We start from the raw sequence: 24644 nt of genomic DNA, 5'->3' as shown, positions 1-24644 counted from the left end.
GGGTGGTATAGAAAGTTGTATGTAGAATAAATAATAAAATATATAAATGGACTCGTGATGGGTCTCTGGAGCTACAAACTCTTTGTAGGACTCGACATTTCAAGTTATTGCAACTCTCCAGATCTCTGGTTACTTAAACACGGGAGGGGGAGGGGGTAATATTTTGTGCTACTGCTACTCCCTTCTCCTCTTCTTTGGACTCTGTCATGTATGCCAAGTAGTGAAGCTAGACCAGGGGTATCGGACTCAGGCCCGCGGGCCAAATCTGGCCCGCAGTGTAATTATATTTGGCCCGCGTGAAAATACCAAATGTCTACTAGAGCTGGCCCGCCAGGAATATCAAAGTAGGACAGCTATACTATCTTCACGATGTGTGTCGGTTGTTTTTAGACCTTTCACTTTTATTTATTTATTATTTTTAATTGGGTTTTCATCATGTGACCATTGATTTCTTTAGCATCCCACCTTTTTATTCAGATCTTTGGGCGTTTTTTTTTTTTCGTACCACTTTTTGCTTATGGTTACGGTTGTGACTACGGCACTTGCCATGTGAACCCCCTTTTTTTAAATTGCCGGTGATTTTTCGATCTGGTTTTACTTTCGGTGTGCTCAGCTCAGAGCGCTACTAAGTAAGAGCCACCATGGCGCTATTTCGTTCTTCCTTTTTATTTTTAGCATGCACATAGTTATTTTAAGTTATCTTAAGTTTCCATAAAATATTAGCTGATGGTTTTTATGTTTTCTATAGTCTATTGCCACACTTCAGTGTTTGTTAGTGCAGGACAGCTACACTTTTTCTACTCTCTGCAGCAGAGACTTTTTATTTATGCATTTTTAAACCTTTTCACACCCAAGGTTTTGTTATTATTTCTTTCACTATTTATATTATATTTTTTTGTTGGGTTTTAGTTTATTATGTGCCTGCAATGCTTCTTTGGCCGCTTTTATGTTTACACTCTTAGTTTCTTTTGCCGAACCTTGTCCTTAAACTTGGTTACGACCACGGCACTTGTTTTGGTTGGCCGCGACTTTGTCCAAGTTTTTAATTTTGGCCCACTGTGTATTTGAGTTTCACACCCCTGAGCTAGACTATTCACCTGACAGTGTGTTCTTGCTTTTGCAGCAGCCCCTGTGTGGATGATAGAGGGTCCTCACACAGTGCCTGTTCTAAGCGAGGTAGCAGTTTGAGCTGAATGTCTGGTGGGCTTCAGGTGAACTCTCTGTGTGTGATCTCCTCTGCAGCCCCTCTCGGGCTAAGACCGTATTAGTGGGCAGTGAAGGAGTAACCAGGAGGCAGTTCTGCAGGATAGGTGGCCCTGCTGGGTGGAAGGAAGGTCTGGATTCAGTTCTGTCACCAGATCCTGGTACTATATCAGGTGCTTAGCCCAATCCTCCTCTAAAGGTATACACTGGAACCTTGGTTTACAAGCATAATTTGTTCCAGAAGCATGCTCCTAAACCAAATTACTTGTATATCAAAGCAAGTTTCCCCATAGGAAGTAAGGGAAACTCGCTTGATACGTTCCCACCCACCCCCACTCCCCGAGGCAGTGGCGCTGCTCCCTCCCCCGTGAACCGGCATCGCCTCCCCCCACCCAAACAGCATTCAGCCTTACCCCCCATCTGGCACTGGCACTGGCACGCAGCCTACAGGACGTGCCAGAGCTGGTGAAAGAAATTCCTGCCTCTTGCCTGGGCCTTGAGCATCTGCGCATGCTTAAGGCCTTCTGGTTCTCGTTCTCTCCGATGGGGGGGGGGGGGGGTAAGGCTGAATGCTGTTCGTGCAGGGGCGTTTGCAAGCGTGGGGGAGCGATGCCGGGGGGGAGGGGGGTGCTTGCAAATTGAGTCAATGCTCGGTTTGCGAGACAAGATTTGCGAGAATGTTTTGCTCGTCTTGCAAAACACTCACAAACCGCATTACTCGCAAACCGAGGTGTGACTGTATTTTAAAGGGGGAACATTGATAAACAGAAAAGGGATGTCACAAGGATGTAGGAAGCCTGCCAGGATCCTTGTTTATGCTGTTTCAGTAGGGGGATCCTGTGCCAGGGGTGAGTCACAGATCACATCCATTTAGTCTACTCCTACTCTTTTCTCAGAAATTGTAAGCTTTTGGTCAAGTCTGGTCTCTTAACCACATAATTTTCTATCACTTGTTCTATTGCCTCCCCACAATTCCCTTGGGATGTCTAATTATACAGGAAGCTGTTTTCACTAATGAATGAGGTCACCACACTGGACCTTCTCTGTAGGGAGGGAGAAGGAATAGAAGGGGCTTCTGTCATTATGCGGAGAACAAGGGATGCATTTGAAGCTGAGAACACTGAGCTTTCTGCCTATGTGAGAGCTTCACTCACGAATGTCATGGTGACCTATAGAACCCTGAAAGAAGGAGCAAGATGGAGAGAGGAGAGAGTTGTAGAGCAAAAGCAGATAGAGGAGGAGGAAGAGAAGATGGAAACAAGGTGGGAAAAGGAGGACCGAGGCAGGAGGGGAGAAAATGGATGACAAGGAAAGGATTAGACATTACTTATAAAGCAATATATAAAATCTGTGAACTAAACTAATGAGGTCAGAAGAAGGCAAAAAAAAAAAAAGAAGCTTATATTCTCAGCAACAAGATAGGATAAGACAACACCTTTATATTTATATTTCAGATTACATCGGCTTCTTTTTGAAGCAAGGGGCATTTTTTAATTATGTACATTCGTTTTTTTGATCTTCCATGGAGAAATCCTGGACTATATGATGAATTTCGTAGAACTATAACTTGATTAGCAATCATCTGAGGTTAAGATTTTTGAATCCTAGAGGTAATAAATATAGTGGCGTACCAAGGGTGCACACTCTAAGTGGGTGCATAGCCAGCCCACTGGGTCCAGAACCTCCCATCCTCCTCAGCCGATGCTGCTTTCCTGAACCAGCAGCAGCGGTAGTAAACTTTAAATTCAGTCATCACGAGACCTTCCTGCACCTCATCATGGCTGCCGGTCCACCTCCTTCAATGTCACTTCATGAGGTGTAGCAAGGTCCCACGATGACTTTGTTTAAGTTTACAGCTGCTGCTGCTGGTTTGAGAAGCACACAACATGTGTGGAGATGAGGGGGCAAGATACTGGATGACCTGGAAGCTTTCTCTCTGCTGCTGCTGCTTCCTGTCACCTGTCCTTTCAAAGACAGGAAGCAATAGCAGAAGGAAAGCTTACGGGCCGCCGAAGGCAGCGTTTTCACTCACTGTACCGGCTGCCCAAAGGATGAAAGGGCGGCTGCCTTACCAGATTCCATGGAGGGGAGGACTGTAGGGGGTCGCGAGGTGGAGGGGTGGGCATTAGAGAAATGCTGGACCGAGGGGATGGAGAGGGAAAAAAAGAAAGATACTAGATCTCTGGGGAAGGGAAGAGGAGGACAGAAATGCCAGACCATGGTAGGGAATAAGAGGAGGAGGAGGGAAGAGAAGAGGAGATACCAGATCACAGGAAGGAGAGAGATGGACTACTGGAGGGAGAGGGAAGGCGAGAGAGAGATTCCAGACTAGGGTAGGGAAGCAGAAGGAAAAGAAGGAGAGAAATACCAGGTCAAGAAGGGGGAAAGGTAAGGAAAGAGATGGACTACTGGAAGGGGAGGGAAGGAGAGAGAGATTCTAGACCAGGGAAGGGAAGGAGGAGAGAGAGGTAGGGGAGAGAGATAAGAGAAGGACAAAGAGATGCCAGACCACAAAGGGGGAGGAGGGAAGGAAAGGAGGGGAGAGTGATTGTTGCCAGACTGGGGGAAGGAGAAGAGAAAGTTATCAGCCCACTAGAGGTGAAAGAGAGAGGGAAGAGATGCTGCACAGGAATGGAGAGGAAGGGGAGAGAGAGGAAGGAGATGCTGCACAGGGATGGAGAGGAAGGAGAGAGAGAGGAGGAAATGGTTCACAGGGATGGAGAGTAAGGGGAGAGAGAGGGAGGAAATGGTGCACATGGAATGGGATGGGTGGGGAAGAGAAGAGAGATGGAAAAAATGCTGTTTAAGAAAAGATGGGAATAGGAGAGAAGAAAAAGAGTTAATATGGTAGACATGGATGGAGGAGAGGGGAAGGGCAGAGAGAGGGTTGAGATGGTGCACATGGATAGATGGGAAGGGAAGATATGGAATAGTAGATAGAATTAAGAAGGAAGAAGAAAAAATGAAGAAGGTTGAATATTGAAAGTTAATACCAAAGATGGATGTAGGGCAGAATGTGAAGGAGAGAGAAACAGTAAATCAATAAGAAGGCCTTGGAAATAGAGTTAAGGGCACAGAACGAAGGAAGTGCAACCAGAGACTGGGAAAAGATGATTAGAAAAATAAAATCACCAGACAACAAAAGTAGAAAAGTGATTTTATTTTATTTAAAATGTTTTATACCGCATAAAACCTATGCGGTTTACATAAAAGGTGTTTTTTATGTTTTGTGTGTACGAAAGACATGGTTTGCTGTTAGCATTGACTGTGCAGGATCAATCTGTGCTAGTCTGGCTTGTTTAGTTCTACAATGTATGTGTTGGTGTTCTAGTGCTCACTGCAGTATGTAAGATGTTGCCTTTTCCTAGGTACACTCTTCTTGTGCGATGTGTGGATTGTTAACTGAAAATCATGTTTTTCATATAGATGAGGGGGGTGTCAAAAATGATGGGCCCCGGGTGTTACATATGCTAGGTAAACCACTGATTAAATATTAAAAAATACACTCTACACTTCCCCCTCCTGACTCGCGGTTTTAGGACTCGTGATTTTGATTATTCGCGATTTCCTAAAACCGGAATCACCCCATCTCCCTCCCGCCTCCCAGACCTCCCCAGACCTTACCTGGTGATCTAGCCGGCTTTTGGGGCAGGAATGATCTTCCTACACTCCTGCCCCATGCAGATCACTCATATAAAATGGCTGCCATGAGTTCCCATTGTAGTCTCGAGAGACTACGGGAACTCACATCAGCCGTTTTGTATGAGTGATCTGCAAGGGCAGGAGCATAGGAAGATCGCTCCTGCCCGAAAGACCGCTAGACCACCAGGTAAGATCCGGGATGCCAGGGTTAAAGCGATAGGGAGGCGGGGGTGGGTCAGAGCCGGCCCAAAATTTATTCGCAAATTTTCAATATTCATGGACTGGCTCTGCCCCTAACCCCTGTGAATATTGAGGGAGGAGTGTATATATTTTCCATATTTGGCAGCAAAATGGTGGAACTCCCTTCCAATAAAATTAAGAACTATCCCCTCTTATGAGAGTTTCCTTAAAGGCCTGAAGACCTATTTGTCTACAAGATATCTCATTTGCTTTAACAGATGAGCAGATCTTTTAAGTGTTTATGTTTTGATTTTTAATGTATGATTGTAATTCTTGGTGATGGCGAGTTTCTTATAACTTGGAAATCACATTGAACTCCTATTGGGGTATATTAACGATTCATAAATATTTAAGTAATGTAATGTAATTTGTGAGGAAGAGAGAGACATTAGGAAAACAAGTGCATTATCTTAGTGTGAGAGAGAAAGAGTAGCCATTCCATGTATGATGCAGCCTTCCATTTTCTCATGCTTTTAGAGACTACAGTCAGTGGCATAGTAAAGATGGCAGGGGGGCAGACTGCCCCGGGCATCATCTTGGCACCAGCACCTCTCCGCCTCCCCCCCCACGCCATGCTGCTCATGCTGTCCTGGCTCCTTCTGAAATCACTTCTGGGTCACCAGGAAGTGCCATTAGAGGGAAAGCCGACGCCGATGTGAGCAGCAAGCCGGAGAAGCTGCTCGCTCTGTTGAAGATTTAAAGAGGTGGGAAGGGAGGGTGCGAGTGTGGTGTGAGGGGCATGGAAGGAGCGGGGATGTGGCACAGAAGGTGTGGAGGAGCAGAGAGGAGGGTGCAGGGGCCCCCGGGCCACTGACTACAGTATGAGCAAAATATTCTAAACCTGATTGGTTGTGTGTTGATGCCAGTAGCTTGGGATGTGTTTACGATGTTGCAGTGTAAAGTATTAGTGACATTTAGAGAAGTGTGTGGAAATTTCCAGTCATAAATCAGACAAGGGAAAGAGAAAAGAATGAGATTCTGTATTTAGCTCAAGATAAGTTTACATTCAGGTACAGCAGTAAAAATGACAGAGGCAGGTTATGTGTATAGATTAACCAATTTATTGAGGCATGAGATGTCCTTCCTCAGATGCATGAAGTGTAGTTTGGGAGGTGGGAGTTGAGGGATACTGAAAATACAGAAGACTAATAGCAAAGCCAGGATTGCCTAAGTCTAGTCACACAGACTAACACAGTTACAACTTTGAAAGTTTATATCCGGTACAGTAGGTTATTTCCATGTCCCCAGACATTACAATCTAATGGGGCAAGTCTATAAAGTAGCAACTGACTTCAGGTGTCCCAGTGCCAAGCACATAGCGCCAATCCTATAATGGCATCTTGGAGAAAAGATGCTGTTTTATAGACTAGTAGTATATGAGGGGCCGCTGAAAAGTTAGCCCAACTAACAAAGCTGGGGCAGTCTCCATCGAAGGCTAGTCACCTAGACCAGCGATTTTCCACTTTTTTTATTCCATGTTTTTCCGATGGGATGGAAAAAAATGGAAAATCGCTGGACTAAGTATTTAGCCCTTGATGGAGACTGCCCCAACTTTGTTGGTTGGACTGAGGAATTTACAGCGGCCCCTCATAAGCTGGTATTGGGCACCCATATTTAGGCGTGGAAGGCATGAATTGGCATGCCTGGGTACACCAAGTGACACATGTAATTTATAATATTCTATAACCTAAACACAGAACTGGGAGTTATACCCAAGGCCCACCCACATGTATAACCCCTTGAAGTTAGGCATTATGGTACATAGGTACTACCTTATAGAATAGCACCCAGTACACATAGGTTCCAAACTGTTGATTTAATGGCACCTTTTATGTGCCTAAGTGGTGCCTACCTCTAGATGCCAGTTTATAGATGCCTCATATATTTGTAGCCGAGGCAGTGGAGGATTAAGTGACTCCTCAACAGGGCCAGCTCAACCTATGAACCAGGCAAAGCCCTGGCCCAGGGTGCCAGCGATAAAGGGCACCAAAAATCCCAGTCTGGCCTACTTTCAAGCTTCTACAAGGATAGATTAAAGACTGAGATTTTATTTATTCCCCCCTCCCCCCCTTTTTTACAAAACCGGTTTTTAGCACCGGCTGTGGCGGTAACAGCTCCAACACTCATAGGAATTCTATGAGCATCAGAGCTGATACCGCCATGGCTGGTTTTGTAAAAGGAGGGGTTATTTGTTTATTTAATTCATTTTCTGTCCTTTTTCTCCCCAAAGAGCTCAGAATGGGTTATAAGTTGACAGTTAACAGCTGACAATTTGCCATGGTTACAGTACAAGTTTTTTCTTTTTGGATATAATTTTTATCCTATTTGACACGTACTAGGGATCTAATACCAACATACAGTTTACATGTTAAATTTGACATAGTTACAGTGCAAGATTTATCAATATAAGTTTTCATGCTAATGTGATTCATACCGAGAATCTACACTTCTCACTCCGAATCCGCGGTTTCAGTATCCGCGGATTCGGTTATTTGTAATTTTTTTTTTTGGGGGGGGGGGGAAAAGAAAAGAAATGCTTCTCCCGGACCTTACCTGGTGGTCTAGCGGGCTTTCGGGGCAGGAGTGATCTTCCTATGCTCCTGCCCTGTGCAGATCACTCATACAAAATGGCTGCCATGGGTTCCTGTAGTCCAGGGGTGTCCAATGTCGGTCCTCGAGGGCCGCAATCCAGTGGGGTTTTCAGGATTTCCCCAATGAATATGCATGAGATCTATTTGCATGCACTGCTTTCATTGTATGCTAATAGATCTCATACATATTCATTGGGGAAATCCTGAAAACCCGACTGGATTGCGGCCCTCGAGGACCGACATTGGACACCCCTGCTGTAGTCTCTTAAGACTACGACGGGAACTCCCCGCAGCCATTTTGTATGAGTGATCTGCACGGGGCAGAAGTGTAGGAAGATCCCTCCTGCTCCGAAAGCCCACTAGACCACCAGGTAAGGTCCGGGAAGGCGGGGGGTGGGTCAGAGCCAGCCCAAATGTTGTTCACGAATTTTCAATATTCGTAGGCTGGCTCTGCTCCTAACCCCCACAAATATTGAGAGAGAAGTGTAGTACCAATATACATTTATATTTCTTTGTAATCTTTTGGCCTTATGCAGGGTAGTTAGCTGTCAAGGTATGTTCTTATTTCTTTCCTAAAAAGTTGAGGAGTCCTTTAAGGGATCTGATCTTTGGAAGCAGTTGATTCCAGTGGCTTGGTATGAAGTGGGTGTAGGAACGTCATTTGGCAGTTTGCATTTAACCCTTTCAGGACCATAAGGATCGTAGGCCAATTTTTGTGGTTTTGACGACATTTTTATGGTAAAAAGGGCTTGCAGATGCCAAAAAATTGATTTTTTTTGTGAAATATCATTATTTTTTTTAAAAAAAATCACACTTCTGGCTTATGGACAGTGTGGCAAGTGAATCTTCTCGTCAATCTGGCAACGACGCTAATGAATGAATGTCGGAACCAGTTTGTTTACATAAAGGCAGTATCATATGGAATCCGTACATATCAAATTTAGAACTGTAGACTATCCCAATCAAAATTTATAGGATTTTAAAGTTATGGGACAAATATGTCCCTTGGTCCTGAAAGGGCTAAAGGGCATGAACAGGGGGTGTTTTGAGGCATATTTCATCCTGGGAGCAGAGGGACTTCTTTGGCACGTATGGAGAAACGTTGGATGTCGTGTAGCCTGGCACCATGTCGTGTAAGGTTTTGAACACTAGCATCAGGTCCTGGAAGACACAACATTTGGCTATGGGTAGCCAGTGAGCTGATAGAGCCTGGGAAACAGGATTACAGCCATGGAGATTTTTTAGAAGTCTGATTGCTGCATTTTGTACACGCTGAAGACGTTGATTGTTCTTTGCTGTGAGACCGTTGAATAGCGCATTGCAGTAGTCTATGCAGGAGATGACTGGCATAGAGTAGTTGGGTGAAGTCAAACTCAGAAAAGTAGTTTCTTATTTTTCGGAATTGTCATAGGCATTAAAATGAGGAAGATACCACCTGAGAGATATGGTTGGAAAGTGATAGGTTGGAATCGAGGTGTATTTCTAGGCTGTGTACTTGGTCCTTTGCAGTTATGGTGGTTGAGTCCCAGTGTAGTGAGGGATGGTTGCAGTGTTCTTTTTATCAAGGCTCTGACCCAGTGCCTCACCTGGTCCAGCAGGAGGGGGAGACTTGAGAGGGGGAGATACTGGGTTACAGGTAGGGGAGAGGGACGAGAGAGATACCAGATTATGGGGGTAGAGGGACACCAATGCAAAGCTGGCTCAGGGTGCCACAGTCCTTTGAGCCAGTCCTGCTTCCCAAGATCACAAGGACCAGCACTGGGATTTGATCCCAGTTTCCCACTACTCTATTAGACTACTCCTAATGTCTCACATAGAACTACCAGTAGATGCTTGGGGGTGGGGGGAGGTCTCCTAGTGAAATTGAATCAGCCACATGTTATAAAACGCACAATGGGTCTATCAGGAGTATTACTTAAGTGCCAGGGCAGACCTACTCTGCCTGTTAGGAAATTTGTCCTGTACTGTTATGAAAGAGCAGTGCTTACTGAATGTAAAATAATACAGATATATCATAGGAAACCTCACAACAAGACCCTCCAGAAATGTACTGTGTTAAAGGCTCTCTGTTTGGCATAGCCTTTTGTAAAATACAAGGGGAATGGATAAAACTTGTACTGGAAAACTTTCACTGTAAGGATAACTATGGCAAATTGTAACCTGTAAACTGTATATTATGTATATTAGTATTAGACCCTCTGGTATGTGTCAAGTTAGGAGAAAAATGTGTATCATAAACTTCTACTGAAATTATGGCAAATCCAATACAAATCATAACCCGTGAATTGTATATTATGCAAGTTTAACCCATTCTGAGCTCTTTGGTGAAAACAAATTATATAAATAAATAATCATGTACAGTGGTGCCTCACACAACGAACTTAATTCGTTCCAGGAGCAAGTTTGTTATGCGAAAAGTTCGTTATGTGAAACGCGTTTTCCCATAACAATACATGTTAAAAAAAATAATTCGTTCTGTAGCATAAAATATGCTAAGATGACATAAAAAAAGATAAATTTTTGGTTATTATTTTTATTTAGATACATCTAAAAACATAATTGTTTTTTAAAACAACACACATTTTTTAAATTTAAAGACAGACTAAGTAGAGTCTAATTTTACAGTGAGAGAGGGCAGAGTCTCAGCGGCAAAAACTGGGACTGTTCATTTTTTTTTTTTTTTCTACCGTGTTTCCCCGATGATAAGGCAGGGCCATCAAATAAGACAGCCCCCCCTTTTTAGAAAAAAATGTAAAATAAGGCACCCCCCCGCAAATAAGCCACCCACCGATACCTGCGCTTACCCGAATCGGGTGGTACGGTGGGTGACTCCGTGTGGTCCCTGGCACCCCCGACACGATCGGGGCAAGAGGGAGCTCAAGCCCTCTTGCCCCCCCGACTCCCCGACACGATCGGGGCAAGAGGGAGCTCAAGCCCTCTTGCCCCCCCGACTCCCCGACACGATCGGGGCAAAAGGGAGCTCAAGCCCTCTTGCCCCCCCGACTCCCCGACACGATCGGGGCAAAAGGGAGCCCAAGCACTCTTGCCCCGCCGATTCCCCAACTCCCCGACAATATCGGGCCAGGAGGGAGCCCAAGTCCTCCTGGCCACGGCGACCCCCTAACCCCACCCTGCACTACATTACGGGCAGGAGGGATCCCAGGCCCTCCTGCCCTCGACGCAAACCCCCCCTCCCCCCAACGACCACCCCCCCACAAGAACCTCCGACCGCCCCCCCAGCCGACCCGCGACCCCCCTGGCCAACCCCCACGACACCCCCAACCCCCTTCCCCGTACCTTTCTGTAGTTGGCCGGACAGACGGGAGCCAAACCCGCCTGTCCGTCAGGCAGCCATCGACGGAATGAGGCCGGATTGGCCCATCCGTCCCAAAGCTCCGCCTACTGGTGGGGCCTAAGGCGCCTGGGCCAATCAGAATAGGCCCGGGAGCCTTAGGTCCCTCCTGGGGGCAGGGCCTGAGGCACATGGTCGGGTTGGGCCCATGTGCCTCAGGCCCCGCCCCCAGGAGGGACCTAAGGCTCCCGGGCCTATTCTGATTGGCCCATGCGCCTTAGACCCCACCAGTAGGCGGAGCTTTGGGACGGATGGGCCAATCCGGCCTCATTCCGTCGTTGGCTGCCTGCCGGACAGGCGGGTTTGGCTCCCGTCTGTCCGGCCAACTACAGAAAGGTACGGGGAAGGGGGTTGGGGGTGTCGTGGGGGTCGGCCAGGGGGGTCGCGGGTCGGCTGGGGGGGCGGTCGGAGGTTCTTGGGGGGGCGGTCGTTGGGGGATGGGGGGGTTTGCGTCGAGGGCAGGAGGGCCTGGGATCCCTCCTGCCCGTAATGTAGTGCAGGGTGGGGTTAGGGGGTCGCCGTGGCCAGGAGGACTTGGGCTCCCTCCTGGCCCGATATTGTCGGGGAGTTGGGGAATCGGCGGGGCAAGAGGGCTTGGGCTCCTTTTTGCCCCGATCGTGTCGGGGAGTCGGGGGGGCAAGAGGGAGCCAGGCGGAGAGAGGGCAGTTAAGCGCAGTGCCTGCGCGGAAGGGACTTCGTTGTGTGAAACGAAGTTCGTTGTATGAATCAAGACATAAAGTTCGTTGTGCGCAGCGTGCGCTGTGCGAGGCGTCCGTTGTGTGAGGCACCACTGTATCTAATATTTCTAAAAATTAATAGTTTATAAATTAGTATCTAAATAGGAAAGGGGGTAGAAATATACATAAACATTCAAAACACACACACACAAAAAAAAAAAAACCCAACACTACTACCATAGGCCTGAAGAAGCTGAAGATGGTGAACCCAAAAATGTTTGTCCAAAATGTTATGTTTTGTATTCTGCCTTTACCTAGTCGGTTCAAGATCGGATTATATTACAAGAGGTTGGGTCAGTTACTCAGAAAGTTACAATGGACAGTTTGACACAGACATTCAATATCAGTACATTACATTACATGCATGAATTTAAATTATAACTCAATAAAGATAAGACAACACTTTTCTATGCAACTCCTTGCTAAAAGACATCTGATCAAAGCGTACTGTTAAGATGGAATTTCCTATCCGTTAAGTTCGACGACTAAGATCTTAGGAATTACATTAGATCAAGATCTATCAATGAAAAAACACACTAATCAATTAGTTTGGAAATGCTTTTATACACTTTGGAAGTTACGTTCAATACGTTCCTATTTTGACCACTCTGCTTTCAGATTATTGGTGCAGTCCCTGATTCTCAGTTCCCTTGCCTACTGTAACATAGTTTATTATGCTGGTCTTAAGAGCAATATGTGCAGATTGCAATTGATTCAGAATACAGCTGTTAGGTTAATTTTCAATCTGAAAAAAAATTGGATCGTGTTAATCCTTTTTATCGGAAACTCCACTGGCTTCCGATTGAAGCCAGAGTTGTTTTCAAATTTGGATCATTATGTTATAAAGCGTTGTTTGGCCTTACTGCAAATAATATGAAGGAACATTTTGAACTGGCTGTATCTAAACGGTCTCAACACCTCTTAACATACTTCACTTTCCCTTCTGTTAAGAAATGTCAATATAAGAAATACTTTGATAGGTTATTCTCGTTTCAGGCAGCAGTTAGAGACAAGGAACTTGGTTGACAGCCAATGCTATGTCGTATAAACATTTCAGAAAACTCTTGAAAACTTATCTATTCGATAAATTTTTGTAATGTAAGATCAGGATTTAACAATCTGTTGTTTTGTTGTAATTCCTGAGATTGTCTCAGGTTCTTAAGATGTGAACTGCATAGAACTAAATAAGGTTATGTGGTATACAAATAATAATGTAAAGATCAGTACAATTATTAATACAGTTAGGTCATAGTTACAAATGCATGGGGCCTTTTTCAATTGCATAAGTGATTTTTTTAAGGTGAATATCCAGGGGTTTATGATTCCAGAAGCACTGGGGCCATTACATTAAAACAGGAATTCTTAGTGTGATCAAATTTGTCATTCTTAATTTCTTATGTATTTCTCCTCCACCATTATGTCCAGTTTTCTTGCATCTAGCCTGGGAATATTCCAAGTGATCATTACTTGTTTGTTCTCCATAATTCTCTTTGAGTCTTGAACCCCAGTTCTTTTCCAGTACAGCAGTGTTATGTTGTTTACAAAGTTATCGCCGACAATCTTGCGCCGGACATATGCACGCCGCCGCTTCAGCCACTTTTAAGCCTTTCCATTAGCGGTGTGAGGGAGGGTGTGGGGAAGTCCTTGTGCTCCCGTTGGGGAGGTTTGGGGGAAAATCCCAAAGTACATTGAAATTCCCGTTTTCTGTTTTTGCTGTTTGGGAGTTTTCAGTGTAGTGGGGGGTTCCCCCCCACCCCAATGGGAGCGTGAGGACTTGTAAATGTAGTGGGGGAGTTCACACCCCACACCCCCTTCACAGTGCTAACGGAAAGGCTTGGAAGCAGCGGGATTGTCCTTCATGCAAAGCAGCGGGATTGTCAGCGCGCCAAAGTCTGGCGTGCTTTTTGATGGGTCAACAAGTTATCAGTGGATGAGATATGCCATCTTTTTGTACCTTTGTGCATGGACATTTTGGCCCGGATTCTGCAAATGGCGCCGTTATCAATGGCTGCCTTAAAACTGGATGCAATTGCATGTCATTCATATAGCGGTGCTGTTTACAGAATCACAGCTACGTGGAAGATAAGCATCAGAAATGTAGGCCAGGGTTTTAAAACCTACATTTACGGCACCTACCTTCCACGAGAATCGCATCCATGTTGTAGATGCTTTATGATGCCTAATGCCACTTCTGGCATTAATCATGCCTACAGTGGTGTTAGGCGTCATAAAGTGCCTACGTAGATGCAATTATTTTTTTTTTAATTGCAGTTTAATTAGTTTTGGGGGTTTTAAAAAAATTTTTTAATTTATAACATTTTATTGAAGAAATCCAGTAAATATACAATAATATGATACAATAAAAGTCATTACATTAAAATTCATCATATTAATTTCCATCAAATGTCTTTCATTTCTTCAAAATATATTTCCAAATTACCCATTACATCTCTCAATACCCTCCCCTATTTCCTCCCCCCTTCCCCTATTCACCTCTCCCCTCTCTCCCCCCATAATTTTTAATTATAACATTGTAATAAATGAATTAAACAAAATACAATTCAAATAATTCCACATATATTATCATCCCCCTATTACCACCCCGACCCTAGAATGAAAGGTGACATCAATAACCAAATACTAAAAATGCAAAGAATGATTCCAAAGCTTCAATGTAAAGTATTAAGAATAATACTTCTTGCTCTAGAGCAGTGGTTCTTAACCTTGTTGGAGGTACTAAACCCCACCAGTTTCACCGAACCCTTCTTTATTGGAAAAATAAAATATGATTTTTACAAATTCAAAACATAGGTATACAGTGAGGGAAAAAATAATATCAATTTTGAAAACAAAAATGTTCTCCTATATTTTGAATAATAATAACATAATAATGAAATTTACTGCAAATCGCCTCTCAGAGACCAGTTCAGAAATGCGCGGCTTTACCTTGGCAAGTGCCACTCTCATGTCATTTTCGCAACAAAGTCTGTTCCTTTTCTTCATTTTTATGATTGAACATGACCGAAGCGCTATATGAGTCGGAGGTGTGTTTTCACCTCCGCCGAACCCGTGAGACTGACTCACCGAACCCCTGGGGTTCGGTCAAACCCAGGTTAAGAACCACTGCTCTAGAGGATAATTTTTGTATATAAGGGACCCAAATTTTCAAAAATAACCGAGTTCTAGGAAATTTATGAACCGCCCAAACCTCAAATAAAACTAAACGATGAAATTGATTCCTCCAATGCCAATAACTAAGCGAATCTTTCTGTAACCAATATTGCAAAATGCATTTATGACCAATCATCTATGCCTTTTGAAATAGAATACTTCTTCCCTGACCAAGAACCCCACAAGCCGCAGCTTTACCAAATATCACCCCCCTTGGAGAGTCTACCAATTGACAATTCCATAATGAACCTAAAAATAATAATTAGTTTTTAATCAGTGCAACCAATTAGTGTGCTGATTAAGACATTAAGCCAGTTAAAACCAATTAAGTTAGGTGGTGGTAGGGTGTTTATTGCTACCTACCTAACTTACGGTGCAATATTGATTATTTTAGTCCTTTCTGCTATCAGAGCTTGGCAGCTAGCTATGAGATGACTAATCATTTCCAATCTTTCTTATGGAATCTACAGATATCTGTTATATCAGTTTTATTTATGCTTGCTGTGAACCACCTCATCAGTAATCTACTGTCCTAGTCATCTGTAGGCTTCAGTTTACATATTCTTAACCTTCACATGTCTGGCTGTGATTAATGAATGGTTCCTAGAGTAACATTTTGTATTTCCTACTATTAACATGCATTTGTCACTTTTTTTCTTTGTTTGCTGGTCTAATCTTTTGAAGAGGGTTGTTTTGTTTTTTCTTTCTTTTGTTTATAAATTATAGATTCTGTTGCTTCCATCCCTATATATATATACTATGAATTCACATTTATTCCTAACTGGCCTGGGAATGCTTGTCCAAATTTAACAATGGAGACAGATTCCGGCAATTCACTGTCATATGTCAACACCTTTTTGTACATACGGATCTAATGATGCTGTTAATAATAATGCTAGGAATTATTTAAAAAGGGATGGTTAACAAGACTAAGAATGTTTATAATACCCCTGTATCACTCCATGGTGCGACCTCATCTGGAGTATTGCGCTCAATTCTGGTCTCCTTATCTCAAGAAAGATATAGTGGTGCTAGAAAAGGTTCAAAAAAGAGCGACCAAGATGGTTAAGGGGATGGAACTCCTCTCATATGAGGAAAGACTAAAACAGTTAGGGCTCTTCAGCTTGGAAAAGAGACGGCTAAGGGGGAGATATGATTGAAGTCTACAAAATCCTGAGTGGAGTAGAATGGGTACCAGTGGATCAAATTTTCACTCCATCAAAAATTACAAATAGGAGGAATTTTTTTTCACTCAGAGAATAGTTAAGGTCTGGAATGCATTGCCAGAGGATGTGGTAAGAGCAGATAGCGCATCTGGTTTTAAGGAAGGTTTGGACAAGTTCTTGGAGGAAACTTCCATAGTCTGTTATTGAGAAAGACATGGGGGAAGCCACTGCTTGCCCTGTAACGGTAGCTTGGAATATTGCTACTCCTTTGGTTTTGGCCAGGTACTAATGACCTGGCTTGGCAACCATGAGAACAAGCTACTGGACTTGATGGACCATTGATCTGACCCAGTAAGGCTATTCTTATGTTCTTAAATAGGTTATGATAGTAGCTAACTATACGTCTGTCTTTGAGGCTGATTCTTCCTTCACTTCAGAACTGTAAAGTCTCAGAATACACTTATAAAATTACCATTTAGCCATAGAAGAGTTTTCTTGTTTTCACATCCAGCTTTTCAAGATGATTAAGAGACCAATCTTCAGTTCCAGAGCTACATAAGAGTATGGGAATTGCCAGTTGATTAATGGTTTAACTCTTATTCTGTGATGTTAATGTACTTTTCAATATTGATTTTAATCTCCTGTAACATTCTTTTCTGATTTTTTTTTTTCTCTCAGTGATTTGTGCTGAATTGTGGCTCCTTCCTCTGCTCTAGGTATTTATATACACATTATTATTCAAGTTCCTTTATGTCACAGTCATCACTCAGAGAGATGTTTTGTTAAAGTTTTGCTCAATTTTCCTCTAAGAAAGGTTGCTTTAGCACATTTATCCAGACCAAAAGTTATTCCAATGTTATCCAAGAAACCTTTCAGTACTCGACATTCTGTGATGTCGCCTATGGATTGTTACCCTCTTTAGGATTAAAATTAAATCCAAAACCTAAGGAATTAAATGAGTATTCAATATAAGTGCCATACAATACAAGAACTGTGACTGGGAGCTTCTGTGAAATATCCCTTACTGGCTTTTGATGTTAAGGATCACAAATTGTTCAGCTTCAGATGGAATGTGGTTTGCTACCTCTAATGGTGAACTTGATGTACTCAATCTGTTCAGGGTTTATTTTCTGCTTTGCAAGGCACTTTATTATCCAGCTAGAAAATAATTTTTTTTTTTTAAAGTCAATCCATGCTATACTGAGATTTATGCTTTTCTTAGGACTGGTCATCATGGAATTATTTAGCATTAACTTATCTTTGGTTCCATTTGCCTTGACAATCTTCAATGGTGATTCCAGAAAGAGGATCTGATCTCTCTGCATTCTGCTCGTCTGCTGCTGCTTTCCTGCCAGCTGGTGGAGGTGATTAATGATGCCTAAATTCTGTGCCAAAGGAAAGATTGCCCTGACATACGTTTCCTGCTTGACTCACTCTTGCCAGGTCCTGAGTAATGAACTTGGTGCCTCCTGCCAGGTAGAGCATGAAGGATGGTCCTTTTTATCACAGAAAAAGAGGACCACAGGCCCATCTCGCTAAGATCATCATGGGAATGGACCTTAGCAAATCTTGGAGTAATTACAAATAATAAATTTAGTTAAGAATATTAAAGAATTTCAATTTGCCTGCTAAATTATGCAGCTAATGAAACTGGCTCAGTTGGCTGGAATGAAGGTTTGGGGGAGCCATTGAGTGGAAGAGATGCTTCTGAATGTCATGCTTTGTAGTGGGCAGTTAAAGTCTGAAGAAAGTATGGGTTCTTCCTGAAATGCTGCTGTTGGAAATTCTCCTTTTAGCTTAAGCTCTGAAGTTTCTGTTTCTCCTATCTGTTCGAGATATTTGCTGATAGCAGCAGGATCCAAATATGTATTAGATTCAGTGTAGCCAATGACCTCAGCCTCTTCCTCTTTCTGAAGAATCCATTAGATGAGCTTTATGAAGGGGTAACATGGAAAACGGGCTGCACTAGAGAGAGGAGATAAAACTGGCAATTCTACTGGAATAAGGAATGTCAAATAAAAAAAACCAACCCTCCAACTTAAAGCCCAATAAATTTATAAGCAGCCAAGCCTTCACATCTCCATTCTGTGCCCTAAAATTAAGGCTGCCAACTGGATCCAGATTCACAGAATAGGACTGATCCAGTCCTGGGTTTACCCCAGTGCATACTGGGACTTGTAGTCCTGCTTTTCTTAGGGAATTCAATGGGGAAAAATCAGAACTTCAAGTCTCTGCATGCAATGAGGATTTTTATCTCCTTAGCATGCCCTGATGTTACATTTAACAAGTCAATATCAGGATAGTTAAAATCACCCATTCTTATTCTATAGGGAGAGGTATAACCAGTAAGGGGTGTGTGTGGAAAAAAGAGATGACAGTACCTTTTACAGATGATGGACAGATGATGGAGACCTTACCTGCTGTACTATACCTAATCCAAATAGTGCAAAGTATGAACCAAAGGTCTTATGAAAGGATGCTTAATGACCTACTGTATGTGTAGCCTAGAGGAGAGGAGAGGCAAGATAAATATTATAGACATTTGAATGCCTCAAAGGAATTTCTGGGTCAAGAGAATCAACCCAGTCCTTAGGTCGCATCAAGCCAGTTAGGCTGTCGGGATATCCACAATGATAGGGTCCGGATTTCCCTGGACATGTCCAGGGGTCTGGATGGCTTTTCAAAACCCGGCCCTTTGTCGGGGTTTTGAATAGCTTTCCTTCATGTAGGAGGGCATCAGCACATGTGCGGATATGACATGACATCACGCGCATGCGCGGATGTCCTGTCCGAGAGAAGGCAGCAGGGGACGTGGCGGGGCAGAATTGGGGTATGACGGGGCAGGGATGAGTGGGACTGGGTGGGCCTGGGGGGTAGGTCTAGGGGTCCGGATTTTCCAGATGGAAAATCTGGTAACTTTACACAAAGAGTAAGTATGAGATTGATTTACTTACAGGGGAGGTGCTGCGTGCTAATTTGTCTCATGCATATTCATTGTAGATATCCTAAAAATCTGTCTGTGTGTGTCCTGAGGACTGAGTTGAGAACCCCTGTGGGGTTACCATATGGCTCAAGAAAAATAATAATAATAATAATAAGGAGGACAGATTGAGATATCCAGGTTTTACTTCCATTGAAAGCAATGGAAGTGAAACCCGGATGTCTCAATCTGTCCTCTTTTTCTGAAGTCACATGGTAACCCTAAACCGCTGTTTTAGATAAATTACTTCTTCACAAAGAGGGTTGTGGGTATATGAAGTGGCCTTCCAGGAAGGTACTGGGGGAGGGGGGCGAAGTAACAGAATTCCAGAAAGCCTGGGATAGGCACAGAGAATCCTTAGCAGCAAAGAAGTTGGGGGGGGGGGGGGGGGTGTGAACCAAAGATCAACTGCGGTCTGTAGAATTGCACAAGAAATGAAATTGGGCAGATTTGATGGACTGTAGGGTCCCTGTCAGCTGTCTTCATGTAAAATATTGAGCACTTCAGTGAGTATGCGGAGTGTGTATAATACACACCCACTCATGTGATATCTGTGCAGTGGTGCATAATCTGTCTTTCTGCTCTTTGACGCTTTGAGTTTGTCGACGTGCCAGGAAGATTTTGGGTCCTTCCTCCGTTTGCTGTCATGTGACAGTTTCTGAGGTGTGACAAGGAAACGAATGTTCTGACACTGACAGTATCTGTGTTAGGTAGCAACAGGGTAAACAATAACATACAGTGCCATTTGGTTTTATATCCCGTCCTCCCAGGGGAGCTTAGAACAGGTTACAAGTTTACATGCACGGCAAAGCATGGTAAAACATAACATGACATAGCATGACGAGCACTGTATGACAAAACAGGCTGGCAGCTTAGCATGACAAACAGTCTTATATATACGAGCTTAGCATTAACCCATCCACATGGCACCACCTCATCCATTTTGCTCTTTCCAAGTTTCACTCTCATTCTTCTTTTTTTAATCATCTCTTTCTTTCTTCTTCTCTTTATAATTATTATCCCTAGGGTCTTTATTTTACATTTATAATCATGCTTTAATCCTCCCGCCCTGTATTCCAAAGGGTTCACATTTCACTTTTATTTAATATACTACAAATCAAGAAATATCTAGGCGGTTTACAAAAGGGCAATAACTGAAATAAAAATTGGGGAGGAAGGCAACAGGAAGAGTCCTAGGTTACAATTCAATTACTTGTAAAGTATACAGTATAGGCCAGTGAAAGCAAAGGACAGATAAATAAAATTATTTATTTATTTTTAGTATTTATATGCCACTTATAGCCTAAGTGGTTTACATTCAGGTACTCAAGCATTTTTCCCTGTCTGTCCTGCCAGTCTCACAATCTATCTAATGTGCCTGGGGCAGTGGGGGGATTAAGTGACTTGCCCAAGGTCACAAGGAGCAGTGCGGGTTTGAACTCACAACTTCAATATGCTGAGGCTGTAGCTTTAACTCAAATAAATCAAAATGTAATAAAAGTGAGCCAAGTATAGGACAGTGAAGCCATTGTGACATCACTGATTTGGTTGGCTCTTAGGCATTGGTGAAATGAGGCATTATGATGTCACAATACCAGCTCTGGTTATCAGAGGCTGAAACTTTTCACACTATCTATTTATTTAATTTTCTATGCTGTTCTCCCAGGGGATCTCAAAACAGTTTACATGAATTTATTCAGGTACTCAAGCATTTATCCCTGATTGTCCTGGTAGGCTCACAATCTATCTGATGTGCCTGGGGCAATGGGGGGGATTAAGTGACTTGCCCAGGGTCACAAGGAGAGTAGAATGGGATATGAGGAGTAGTAGAGTGCTGAGGCTGTAGCTCTAACCACTGTGCCATACACTCCCCTGGTGATATTACTCTATAAATATAAATATTACTCTAAGCCACTTAAGGAGGGTCCGTTGTGAACAAAGTAGGCGAATACTCCATTACTGGAGATCACAAAATGTTATATTATCTTGCAGACAATTGGCAGAGGGGAAAGCTCTGGAGAAATATCGGTCTTAAACTTTATAAGTTAAGTCTCAAGTTGCAAGTCAAAGGAGATATAGTTCCAAAATGAGGGCGCTACAACACCAAAACATGAAGTGCATTCTGAAGGGGAATGGACATGAAGGTAGGATGGTGCAACAAGTTAAGTTTGGCTGAAATGAGCGAAAACGTCCTAGATGGACAGAAAGGGATAAAAGGATCTGTGAAGGAATTGTGGTATACCCAAACGGAGAATTTGAGAAGCGAGAACAAGATCCTTATAGTCAATCGGGTAAGAAATAGGAACCCGGTGTCATTGCTAAAAAGAGGGTAACACTGTCAAATCTCGATATACTATGAATCAGTTTCACTACAGTATTTTGAACCAATCTTAGGGTTAGATACACTAAAGTCAGCGATCATCGCTAAACCTGTTTCCACAGGTTTAGCAACAATCGCTGCTACCCTCCCGATTCACTAAATGGCCTATCGCGTGTTGTCCGATCTGATCCAACCCATGCAAATTAGTAAAACTCCATGCAAAATAGCCAAGCGATTGATTCACTAATATTTGCATAGCTATTTTGAATCAGGTTTTACTATCCTAAAACCCAACTGCTGCTGTCTTTTTTTTTTTTTAATTCATTTTTTTTCCATGGCACAGATATTTTGTATGTGTTACACATGCAAAATATCTGCCCCATTAAAAAAAAGAATAAAAGACAGACGGAGACCTGTCAAAAAACCGCCCCCCCCCCAAGCGACCCACAAATAGCAGGCAGGATGCCCGGTTCCTCTTGCCATCGGTACCATCGGCCCCCCCCTCCTCTCCCGCCCATGGCCGGCCAAACACACCGGCCCGCCGAACACCCAATCCACGCTTAAAAATATGGCAGGAGGGATGCCCACTCCCTCCTGCCATCCGCCCCGTTCCTCCCCCCTCAAACAAATGTCAGGAGGGATGCCTACTTTCTCGTGCCAGTGGACACCCCCTCCCCTCCCTGTACCTTTAAAGTTGGGAGCTGGAGGGGGCACAGTCCCTCCTGCTCCTCCGTCCTCCTGCACTGCAATGTGGGCCTTAGGCCCTGCCCCATCATGTGATGCACAGGGAGGGGCCTAAGGCTCTGAGTGGCTCGGGTTCCTCTGCAAATCATTTGCATGCAAAAAAGATAGTGAATCAATCGCTGTTTCAAAATCGGCCAGAGAATCGGCCAACAGCGATTGAATCGCTATCTTTAGTGAATCTGGGCCTTAATTAGTAAACTTGTAATTGGGGAACATCTAAGAGAATGGAGCTACAGTAATCTAGTCATGATATGACCGGTGAGTGAACCAGTTGCTGGAAAAGAAAGAAAACAGACCAGTGGGGTTGAGTGGCAGGGTGTTAACCCTCGATCCAGCCCTACAAGCTCTTAGTCCAAGCCAAAAAGCAAGTCATCAAATTCAGATCTCCACACCGCATCATGCAACGCTGCCACTGAGCCCTCCTCAGCCCAGCCCCCTTGTTATCTGAAAAGGAACGGAAGTGAAAAAAAAAAAATCTTGTTGAATCCTAGTGGAATCACAAAACAACCACCTCTTTTTAATTGTATGAAAAAGAAAAGAATAGAATATCGGTGCAGGTCACTGGAGAGCAACAAAGCAGCCTTTCATTCACTGAGCTCAAGACTGTGTGGCAGAAGAAGCACCAATCCAACACAGATGCCCTGAGGGTACACGGGTCCTCTTCTCATGACTGGCAACACTTCAGATGACGTGCTTTCCTGAAAACAAGTGTGTATGCTATGTGATGACTACTCTGGTTCTGTGCCATTGTGTAGTAATGCAGCCCCAGGCTGGTATTGTCTGACATCTTTATCCTGAATCTTAGTTTTGACCTTGAGGGTGATGGTCTTGCCTTCACAAAGATCTGCATTCTGTAGCCAAATCCAGCTACAGTGGACCGGAAGAAGTGCTTTGTAACTCTCAGGGCCTGATTTACTAAGCTTCTGTACCATGAACACAGAAGAGGGGAAAAAAGGCCCTGATAAATCAAGCTCTTAATCCTTGAAAGTTCAGTTGACTAATGTCACCCTGCCACAGATAGTAATACCTTTTGCTGAATGTTGGGTCTCTTCTCTGCTATCATAAGAACAGCCTTACTGGGTCAGACCCAGCAGCCCATTCTCACGGTGGCCAACCCAGGTCACTAGTACCTGGCCAAAACCTAAGGAGTAGCAACATTCCGTGCTACTGATCCAGGGCAAGCAGTGGCTTCCCCCATGTCTTTCTCAATAATAAAACTATGGACTTTTTCTCCAGGAAATTGTCCAAACCTTTCTTAAAACCAGCTAAGCTAGCTGCTCTTTCATCAACCTCTGCCATTATATGCAAGTTGAATATCTGAGGGATCAGCTAAGTTCTTCCCAGATATCTGCTATGAATCTTGGTCGCATATATTTTCTATACCCTTGCTCTGTCTTCTCATCTGGATAGCTGTTGATCCTTGTGCTGTCATAGCCTGAACCACTGTTTTCATAGCAGCACCTGATCAAGCAGTGGTATAGCTCAATGTGATTGATAAGAGGGAACTGAGTCCATTTCGGGGGTTTTGTTTGGGGGGGAGCTGTTTATGCAGACTTTGTGAAACATTTTTACTTATTTGAGTTTAGCTAAGAACAGTTAAATTCAGGTAATTCTCCTCCCCAAAGGGCTTACAATCTAAGGCTCTTTTTACTAAGCAGCGTAAGAGCATTTTACCACATTCTGGTGAGGTAAATGTTCCGGCGTTCATTGAATTCCTATAAGTGTCTGGGCATTGACCTCACTATCCCATGGTAAAATGCTCATTTGCTGCTTAGTAAAACCCAGCATAAATTTGTACCCGAGACAATGGAGGATTAAGTAATTTGCCCAAGTCCGCAAGTGGTGGGATTTGAATCCCGACTGTCCTTGTCCTCAGGCTATAGTTTTAACCACAAGGCTATTTCCCTGTTCCTCCATCCCTGAAACTTTCTCACTGCTTTGCAGGGCATAGGAGACAACACTGCATATGCAGCTATTTGGGTGACCTGAGTTAGGGTTACCAGATTTTGCGAAGTAAAAACCTGGACATTTGGCCCCCCACCCCCAGCGCTCCGTTCCGCCCCCAACTCCGCCCCCACACAAGCCTCCTCTTAAGCTTGCGGCTGTGTCTGGGAGGGCCTCTGAGCACATCCACGCATACTCAGAGGACCTCCCAGACACAGCCCCAAATCGAAAACCTGGATAAACTCTTTACAAGTTAGAAAGATCTCCAGACACCCAGACAGTCCTCTAAAAAGAGGACATGTCCAGGAAAATCTAGATGACTGGTAACCCTAACCTGGGTAACAACCTTTCTAACCTGTAGCTTGTCTTTACCAGTGTGACTGCCAGTGAAAATCCTTATCTGTTAAACACACAGTACAAAGTGTATTCCTTCCAAGGGTGCATGGGATAATGAGGAACAAATGCTCCCAATCGCAAGCAATGTCTCCCTCCTCCCTCCCTCCTTTATTTTCCAATCTCTACCCTACTTCCCTAATACTGTATAGCCAAGATGA

At 43.7% G+C, this 24644-nt stretch overlaps 1 protein-coding gene across 2 annotated transcripts in view; it reads left to right on the top strand.

The window, feature by feature from the left end:
- Positions 1 to 24644, top strand: part of RALGDS (ral guanine nucleotide dissociation stimulator) — a 162552-nt gene that overhangs the window by 37217 nt on the left and 100691 nt on the right. The gene's annotated exons all lie outside the window — the stretch shown is intronic.

This window comes from Geotrypetes seraphini, chromosome 10 (genome assembly GCF_902459505.1).
Source record: "Geotrypetes seraphini chromosome 10, aGeoSer1.1, whole genome shotgun sequence".
Taxonomy (NCBI): Eukaryota; Metazoa; Chordata; class Amphibia; order Gymnophiona; family Dermophiidae; genus Geotrypetes; species Geotrypetes seraphini.
Note: the sequence above shows the minus strand (reverse complement) of the source record. Positions and strands in the feature narration are given on the sequence as shown.